Raw genomic sequence first — 10,311 nt, forward strand, 5'->3', positions numbered from 1 at the left:
ATTTATTTATTCCTGGATACATGGCAAAGTGAAAATAATAGAATAAACATCATATACTTCATTATGATATCGGTTTACACTTCCAGGGTACACAAAAAGAGGCCATTTCATCAAGCTAATTGCCTGAAAGTAAAAGAGAGAGAACTTTAGCTATTAGTCTATTATGGGGCTTTTTTCTTAATCACAAATAGGGGCCGTGTGTCCCCAGGGGGATGTGTATTCTAATTTACAATTGAACTACAGATCAGAGCAATCAATCTTGTGCAGCACTTTTACAGTGTAATTGCTGCAACATAACAAATAAAAAAAAAAAAAGCAGCCTAAGTCGAGTTTCAGCTTGAGGTGGAGATATTTACCAGGCATTGGTTCGGGGTGGGAGGGAGGCAGAGAGAGGAGAGAGGCACCAAAGCCATGAATATGCAATGAGGGCTCATTAGTGCCCCAGTGTTGCCATGACGAATGGCATTATCCCCACACTGGTGCAGCCTAAACATGAATTTTATAACGACCCATTTATCATGACTTGTCATGGGTTTCTTTACTGTACTTTCTACTGACTCTCACACCTTCCACCATTAGCACCTCAGAATCCCTTCCTTTTGTTCTTTTTATCTTATTCCATCTTAGTTTTTGGCAGCGATTCTCTGGCGATAAGGAGAGGAGGGTTGCAAACTCTGGTGTTCAAGAGTTCAGAGCTTCCCCAGCTGAAGACCCACCGCCAAAAACGCGTTGGTGGTCTTCAGTCCACTTACTAGTGGATAAGTGTCCTCGTTGTCACAAGTATCTGCAATCTTGTCAGTTGACTCAGCAGAAAGGTCTCGGGTTGACCGAGCATGCAGGCAACTATCTTTCCACTCTGGCAGATGTGATGGATGAATCTGTTTTGTTGACCTAGGCCTGTCTCCTCCTCAGCCCACTCCATCTATGTGCACAGTGTAACAATCCACCCCTCATCTCCACGTCGAAAAAGGTGCAAAATCAGATAAATAAACAAAAACTGCTTTCTCCCTAGTTTCACTTAAACAAAAAAAACCCAACTGTATTAGGTCTAAAACCCAACTGATAGGGAAAGCATTTACTCTCCAGGAGCAAGCAATATTAGTCAACTCTACAGGAAAACCAAATTACTGTGAAGTAATTAGTGTCTGGCTTTAGCTCATTTTTGGTCGCTGCACGTTGTCTCTGTTTTACTGCTGTCCCTTTGGCCTACCCGATCCCACATTTAATATACCACTGCTTATAAAGAAATCCCTGTGGCTCAGAAGGCTGAATTGCCACTGCTGGGCTAGGGCCTGCTCTCTAGTATATAGAGGCTTTCATTTCCCAAGTTATGAATCTGACATCTCATGGCCAAATCCATGCCAGTTTATTTCTGAGAAGTCTGTCCTCATTATTTACCCCAAATAGTTTCACTGTCAGTCTGCCTTTTTTTTTTCTTTCCCCACTGTGAAGTGGCTGGAGTATCTGAAAGTATCAAGCCCCTCTTTGTTGGATTTTACACTTTTGCTATTACAAGAATTTGTCTTTAGGGATAGAAAAATCAAGCAACTTATTTCCAGCTATTACTTGGATAGGACTTCATGTTCTTAAACAAGTTCTGAGCTCCCATGATCTCTGAAAACAACTCTCCCGAGGTCTTACATCAGGGTAGTCCTACAGTCCTTTCATTACTCTACTGGATGTTTGAAAATATTAAAAGGCATCTAGCATCCCAGGCCAGCAATTTATAGACTCAAAGTCTGGTGCTGAGGCCCTCAAAACCTCTATTTCTTCCCCAAAATCTGCACTTTGCTATTATTGTTGCCAAGACAGGCACGTGTTTCACCAGGAGTAGTTTGTCAAAGCAACAGTCCATTATCCAAAGATTCATGACAGGTTCCCACTCTGGTACACGATGGAAGAGAGGCTGGATGTCAGAGAGGGAGGAGGAAGGAAAGCTTCCTCTCAGAAAGGTGCATTTGGGAAATGACACACCTTGATTAATCAGGGCATAGCTGATTAGGCCAGCAAATGCTTGCCATTTTTTTTTTCTTTTTTAAAACCATCTGTGCTCCTTTGGAGAATATAGGTATATAAAAATATACGTATGTGCAGTTTTTTAAAGCCCCTGACAGCATCTTCCACAAGTCTGTGACCTATGATGGAGAACTCCAGCTCCCACTACAATACAAACAATGTTCTGTCAATTATCAGGAGACAAAAGAAGAATAGAAATCACTCTTAAAGAAGCAAACCAGAAATGACATCTAATATTGGAGAAAATGTCCACTGTCTTCACAAGGACTCGGGACACAGCAAATATTATCATTATTCCTGAGAATAAATGTTTGCCCTATGACCCAGGTGATCTGATCACCTATTGAGTGGAGAGAATGGAGAGTTGTCACAAACAATGTGGCTTAATTAAATTATTTTAATTTAGCTCTTATTAAGAGTACTAAGACTGACTGTACTCAGTCTATGAGATCAGATTGTTACATCTGATCCATTATCTGCAGTTTATGTGATGGAATGAGCAGATTCCTGTTTGAGTTGGCTGCAGGAACTCACAGGTCCAATCTATGGAGGTTATTCCATTATTTTATACCAATACCTGCAGCTCCCTTTGAGAAACAGTCTCATCTTTATTCCACTCACCTCATGGAGCAGAAAAACATGGAAACAAGGAATATTAAGGGACAGCCAACGGAGGTGACACCGAGCTCTGTGTCACTTTAGCACCCAGGAATCACAGAATCACATCAGAGTTTTCTAGGCTGAGATCAACAACCATATGGAGGGCAGCTGCCCAGGAAAGGAAAACATTCACTATTCCTTGGTCAACCCACAAATGGCAATCATTAAAATAAAATAATTGCATTCTTTAAAATATTAAGTCCTTGGTTCTAAACCGACAGGACTCTAATTATAGGAAACACACAAATTTCAGGAGAAAAAGGCTACTTTCATTCTCATATGAATCCAGCTTCCAATAAAGTATCAGATTTGAGATTGTTTCAGAGAGAAATTAAGAAATATAAGCAATATTTTGAGGTGGTAGAAAAATCTATAAGGTAGGACTAACTGTTTATCCTGAATTTAGGGTAATTTTTGTGACTGAGTGCTGTAGGATCAGAAATAGGCTGTCAACAGACTCATATGAAAATTCTGCTTTAAATACATATATTAATGTAATAAAATTCTGACCTCATAGTAAAAATCTGCAAAATTATATATGCAGTAGTTTTCTACATGTACAGATAGAATTCATAAACTTAGGATAAAAAAGCCCTGAGAAAAACTACAGGTGTGATTACTATTTAATGCTTTTCAATGTCCTTTCAACTGACATGTATACAAGAAAATTAAAAAACCCCATAAACCCAGGCACTATTTCTCTTTGTGAAATGGTGCTCTTTTAAAGACATGATAAAATTCTAAGCCTGAACACAAAACTCCTTCTGATTGAATTCTGAAGTGTTTGAACACCCAGGCAGTGCCAGGGACATATACTTATGTGCTTGCGAGGGCTCCTGATTGTGCTAAATAAACCTGACCAGCCTTTTCTTGCTATTTTTGTAGAGAAATTCATCCCTCCCTTTTTAGTTCTGTTTCAAATACGACCTAATATATTTTTTTCTCTGTTTAAAGCTTGGCTTCAGTCATCCTAATGAACCAATGATCTTTTCCATTGGATACACTTCAGCTTTGTCTTTAAGGCTCCTCACCTTTCTCCAAGTGGTGCCAATGGCTTGCTGCTCCCCACTTTTAAACAAACAAACACAATGTCCTTCTTCCCCCTTCCTCCCCACTTTCTTTAATGACATCTTCAGTCATTAATGAGTTAATAAAAATCTCAAAGTCATCTGGGAATAGATAAGGGGGAAGAAAGAAGAGTATTGTACACATAATGACAGGCTCCCTGCTGGCCCTAAGATGTCATGGGTCAGCCATGTCAAGAATGTGTGTGCCCAATCATCTGCTGATTTTTATCAGCAAGGCCTGAAGCAGAATCTGACACGGCCAGTTTGGGAGTTACGATGAATAAACAATGACTTCTTGGATTGTTGGCTGCTGTGTGATAGAGTGAGAGGGTTTATATATACTAAAACATGATGACATTAGCAATCAATATACCAATTACTGGACAAGTTATTGGACGAAGAATGCACATGTCCTGAGCTTTGTGCACTTTGAACATGCTGCCAGCAAAGGAGACCACAGAAATAATGTTAATTAACCCATTCCAAGCTTGATATGCTAATACCTGATGATGCCTTGAAGTTTCTGAGAGCATGAGGTAGGAAAAAACCTTGGTCTGATATAGCACATTAAACATTTGAAATGTAAGACACAAGCCTGACAAATTTATTTTTCATCAGGACCTGAGGAAGAAAGAGATAAATTTTTTCAAGTGAGCAGCTGAGATTCTAGCAGACTTAAATTGTTCTCTATAAAATTTCACCTAAACAACCTCAGCATGCTACACAAATTTCATCACTGAGAAGTTAGAACATATCTCCTATAGCTTGGTTAAGGAAATACCCCAACAACTCTCACCTGCCTATTCTTAAGTAAAGAAAGTAAGATAAAACTCTAACACACTTTTTTATTTCTGTGTGACTGCAAATGCATTTCTGAATCTGATCAGTCTCTTACATTCTTTAGTGTGCTCAAAATATTCAGTGTTTATGAGTTTGTCTTCTCTTATTCTGGAAGTGATTGTGAAGATAAAATGTCAGTATTTTAATTGAAGCCAGGATAGAATGGGATTATATAAATCACCTAATTCCAAGTACAATATAGAAGAAAACTAAAGTGGAGATCAACATTGCAGACAGATCTAGATTGGAGTTAAATGGTGTCAGCTCTCCATTAAGATGGACAAGTCCATGATCTAATGGAAAGCTCATGGGTTTTGCCCTGAGATGCATTGTTAAAATGATGTAGGAAAAAAGGACAGGTTTTATGCTGGTTCTCCATCCTTTTCTGTGTAGTCTCTGAATGACAATTTTACTGCCATCTGGGAAGCAGCAATGCCATGGACTCTTTGACTTTTGCTCAGGTGGGAGCAAACAATGCAGGGTGTAAATATAAAATTTAGCTCTGCCTGCCAGGGCATCAACCAATGCAGTAGAAATTGTGCAGAAGTAGGGAGGAGAAGAGTTCAGCCATCAGAGTGGTCCTGCGTACTTGCTGTGTGTCAGGGGCTGAATAAAATCTGCAGATGCATCTCTTAGAGATCACTTTTGTGATGTTACTCTAAATTACAATCAAATCTGCTCCTGCTCCTCAGAGCACTAAGCACTTCTCAGAGTTCTGTTGGATGGTGATGGCAGAGGGACCAGCCTCAGACAAAGGGGGAAAAGTGGATGAGGCTCCATCTGGTTTTAACTGCAGTGGTTATAAAGTGTTCAGCTGTATCCTTCCAAATGGCTCTTCCCTTCCCATTGAGCGAGTTCTTGAAAAGTTTAAAAGCGAATTTGTCCAGCATGTGTGATATGAATAACAAAATGCTTTTAAATGTAAATGTTTCATAAAAAAGCAGCATTACCATACATTGCAGTGAATACAGTTAAAAAATCCAACTCAATAATCCCTCCTCTGTAATTTACAATTAACTTTTTGCCTCAAGGTAACAGCTACATTCACAAAAATAATGGTAATAGATTGACCTTGTTATGAATGGATAACAAGCTGGAAACAATATAGTTTGTCACAGAGCATTAACTGTTACTGTTGAAATTGTAAATAATGTGTATAGAACTTACAATGTAAATGGCTCCCCTTAAAAATATTAATTATGTCAATTAAGCACTTGATGCATAATGGATTATTCTGAAACCTATTTAAGTCCATGTCAGACTGAGTACACCATTTTCTAAGATCCCATTCCCAGACTACTGGAAAAATCTATGGCTGTGCTTTGACTGCTCAGGGTGGACAAAGGAATATTGCCTTAAAGATATATGGCTGCCTCTTTTGTTGACATTTCTCACTGCTTTTTCTCATCAGAAGATGAGACACAAGGCTCTTCTGAAGTGCTTTGGAAACTGTTGAAGAGCAACTCTCATCCAGCAGTGCTGGCCAATCCCTGGAGCAATTCCATGGGATGCAGAGAACTCCGCTGGCTTTTGTGCCACTTTGGAATCCCTGGATAGAGAAGGAGAGATCAGGTCTTACACCTGGCTGGTTTCTCTGGCCAGAGTGACCTAACTCAGAATTCTTAAGCCAGTGAAAGCTGAGGGTTCTGCTGTTCAAAATCTCCTCCTTGTGTGTCCTTTGGAGCCTGCGCTCATCCAGGAGAAGGGTTTGCTATCACAAGGCTTTATGGAGTGATCCAAAGCTGATATATAACACATGGCTTAGAAAAAATTCATTTTCTCCCAGTGTCTGATGACCACCAATTCATGAACAAGACCCTGAAATGTACTTTTTGTGCTTCCCAGCCACAGTTCCTCAGCTGTAGCTCAAGACTAGACTTAACAGCACAATGCTTAAGTGTTCTGGCCAATTACCACGTTGCCTTACAAAAGAAGGATTCCCACTAGATTATCCACATAGAGAAACTGATACTAAAATGACAAGCCACCAAGAGGTCAAATAACCAGTTGCCAGAAGTTAAAATAACTAGACTGTGGAGCAGCAATATCTGAGGAGCTGGCATGTGTCCCAGGACTGGTTGTCATACAAATGAAAGAAAAGACAGCTGGAATCTTTTTGGATTGGCTGTTATTTTCTGTGAATATAATGTAAATCTACCACTCTGGTTTTTCAACCAGACGCCTGAACTGGGAGTTTAGAAACTGATTCAGTAAAATATAAGGTCTCTTTATATCTCATTTTTCCATGTGTGAGTTTCATCTACTTTGTTTAGCTTTATCCTTTGGGATCAAGGACTGTTCAGACTGTCTGAGCACAAAGAGTCTGATTACAGTTTGGGCTCTCCAGTAATCCAAGCAAATACATTACATCCTCTCTTGCCAAAAGGTGTGTTCTCCCATCTAGGCAGCAACAAAGTCCCCACAAATGTCTAACTGAGCAGGCACCTCTGCCCACCATGGAGCCAAAATCCCAGCCAGGCTGGGTAAGCTCTCCATCCAACGATTTTCCCTGGGCAGCTCTTGTTTCACCATCACTTAAAGTGTAGCTGTTAGCTATATGTTCAGTGCCATCTCTTTAAAGATGTGTATCTGAGTGGGCAAGAAAGTTAGGGATTAGCAATGGGCAGAGGTCAAGTCTGTCAAGACTTTAAGCATGTTGTTGGTTGTAAAAAAGATTACGTTACTGGCAGCCCTTTGCCAGATCAGTACTTCGATGCCAAATGTTAATCCTTGCTGGGGACAAGATGGCTTGTAAATGTTATGGGAGAACACAGCTTTTCCTGTAGAAAACAGGCATTTATGGTTAAAACATGGATTGTTTTCTCATGCTTGTGTTTGCATTTCATGCCAATTCATTCTTGCTTGCTATGAGCTTCGCTTCAGTACTTACATTTAATCACTTAAGGTCTTTGTTTGTATAGTTGAGGAGAGAATGGTTGAGTTCTTGAAGCACTGGGGAGTAAAAGAGCCAGAGCTCAGCCTCAAGTTTTGCCAAAGGTCTTGCACTGTGAAACTGGGCAAAAGCAATGTGCCCACTGAACTTTACTCTTCTCATCTGTACAATGGAGTTCCAGGTAAAAAGGATCCTGTAAAATTTTATTTGTGACTGCGAGAAGTTCAGCGTTTATTGGATCTATAAAGCAATCTGGCTATTTCAGTGGGCCTAACTATATATCTGTAACTTTCTAAGTAATGTCCTTTCCTACAGCCAGAAAATCACTGAATGATTCAGGTTGAAACCTCCAGGATCATCCTGTTCCAATGCCCCTGCTGTGGGCAGGGAAATTTCCACTACACCAGGTTGCTCTAGGCTTTGTCTAACCTGACACTGGGCACTGCCAGGGATGGGACATCCACAATTAGACACTTTGGGAGGGCTTAGGCTTCCAGGTCAGGTGCTTACACAAGGGCAGCCAAGGCATAATCCAACACAAGATTTTAAAATAACAGAAGACTCAGATGCCCCGAAGTTTGTTCTGCTGTGGACCGAGAGCGCAACTGGGTGTGAGCAGCAGCTGTTGTCAAATGTGTGCAGAGCACTGCACATGGCTGAGCACAGTGAGGAAATTAATGTTGTACCAGTGGATCTCAGCAGCTGACAATGCTCACAGAGCATTGCACAAACCCTAGGAAGTCCTGTGGCTGTCTCACGTGAAAGGAAAACAAGCAGATCTGGGTGCAAACCACACTCACACCTGTTTTTGGCATCTAAAGATCCTCAGGGTCTCTGTGGCTCAGTTTTTCACCCTATTTTGGGAGGTAATGAAACTCTATGCTAAGGCAAGAATCAATAAAGCTTCACTTTAAAGGGTTGATGAGGTCAAGAAAACACCAGTGCCTGATGCACATGGGTTCAAGAGTAGAGGGGACCATGCAAGTTCCCAGGTAGATTTGATAACAGAATTCATAAAATAAGAAAAGCAAATTCAGTCTGGGGAAACCTGAGCTTCTAGGTTTCATGCCATGTACATTTAGTAGCTATAAAATTAGAATACTTTGCTACAAGGCGATTCAACATTTTTTCTGGCAACAAGTGAAAAATGATGTGCAGCATCCTAAGTACTAAATTTTGTTAGTTCAATTTTGTTATGCAGATGGATTTTTTTCCTTCTCCTCTACTCCTTTAAAATGTTTTGAATTAAAATAGCTTACTCAAGGTCACCAAAGGCATATGGTCCTGCTCAAAACTTTAAACAAAACATTAGTTTTTACAACCTTTTGTAATTTGGTATTGTATACAACATGGTTATAGACGGAATTTCTGTAATCTTTGCAGTGGGTGACAGAAATATGAGAGCCAAATTTATAAGCCATTTAGTGAAGCATTTAATCAATTTCATGCATAGGAAATAACTCCGATTGCTTTGCTTTATCAATCTTGCTTTCTCAGAGACCTGCAGCCACCCCAACCTCAAAACACTTCAGTGCATGAGGGGGGAACCATATGCAAAATTCTAATGCTGCACACAGTGTCAGGGGCTTCTGAGGGCTTGCCAGCATCAATAATCCCTCTTGAGGCTGTTAATATATTTCAGAAGGAAGGCAGAAAGCCTAATATTTATAGGAAGTTGCAAGGCCTCTTTTTACAGAGATTTTCCTTAAAGATCCTTTGTCTCGAATGAGTCTTTGACACTGTGTAGAGTTATGCAGATTGGGCTTACCTCTAATACTGAAGTGTTTCTGGATGCTGCCTTTAATCACTCACAAACACTTAAACACCCTCCCTGCATCGTGCCCCTGTTTCCATAAACTAGGACTGGCATATCACCTGTCAAACTCAGAGACCCTGCTTGAGATGACACTGCTCACTGAGGCCACAGCAAGAAGGACCGCACCAGGTAAGAGTTAAAAGTCACATTTGACTGGGGGATTTATGGGAGACTGAGCTGAAGAATTACAAAAGTTCCTTGTCTGGTCCTCGACCCATGGCTCTGGATGGACCATCTGACTTTTGGCAGCGGGCAAGAAGTTGGGAAAACCTCTCCTCACCCCTCCCACAGGACAACTGGTGGCCTGGAAGTTCCTGAGCTCTGTTCTGTCTCCAGCTGTGTCTGTACTCATAAGGAGTTGTCCATTGGTACATGACACCATGAGGTACTGCTCTTCCTCCAGAAGGGAAAGGAAAACCTTGACCAAACCAACCTCATCCCCTTCTCCTGCACCTAAAATCCCTACCTGGAGTAAGAGATAAGGCTTAAAAGACTATTTCAGAGCACACTTTCTTCTCAAGCACTACAACAGCTTCTACAATACCCTGAGGAGAGTACTACGCAGTGATTTTTTTCCTGAGTGAAAAATTCCTGAAGGAGCAAAAAGCCAATCTCTCTGATAATCATCAGCTGCTCAACTATATTAAATTTAGACAAGGCTACAATAGTGCCAGAGTTGTCCCCTGCCCTCTAAAATTAGAACTGAAAGAATGGTGGGCATAGTGCTAAATATATAACTCATTTAAAAATAATGTGCTCTCAGGCTTTCCTAATGCTTGAAAAACTGATCATCATAAATCCCTAAAGATCTGTTTGCACAGCCAGCCTGCTTCCATCAGCCCCAAACATGTTTCAGTAGGGTCTGTCCTTCCTGAACATCTACTTTTCCCTTACAGTTTATAGGGAAAAAAACAAGCAGGAAAGGTTTGCTGTTAAATGATAGTTAAACAATAAACCTCCTAGTTATCTGCCTGGACAGAAGCTTCACCTGGCCTCTGCTTTCTGTTAGGAAACAAAAA

The sequence above is a fragment of the Geospiza fortis genome, unplaced genomic scaffold, assembly GCF_000277835.1.
Source record: "Geospiza fortis unplaced genomic scaffold, GeoFor_1.0 scaffold330, whole genome shotgun sequence".
In the NCBI taxonomy this organism is placed as follows: Eukaryota; Metazoa; Chordata; class Aves; order Passeriformes; family Thraupidae; genus Geospiza; species Geospiza fortis.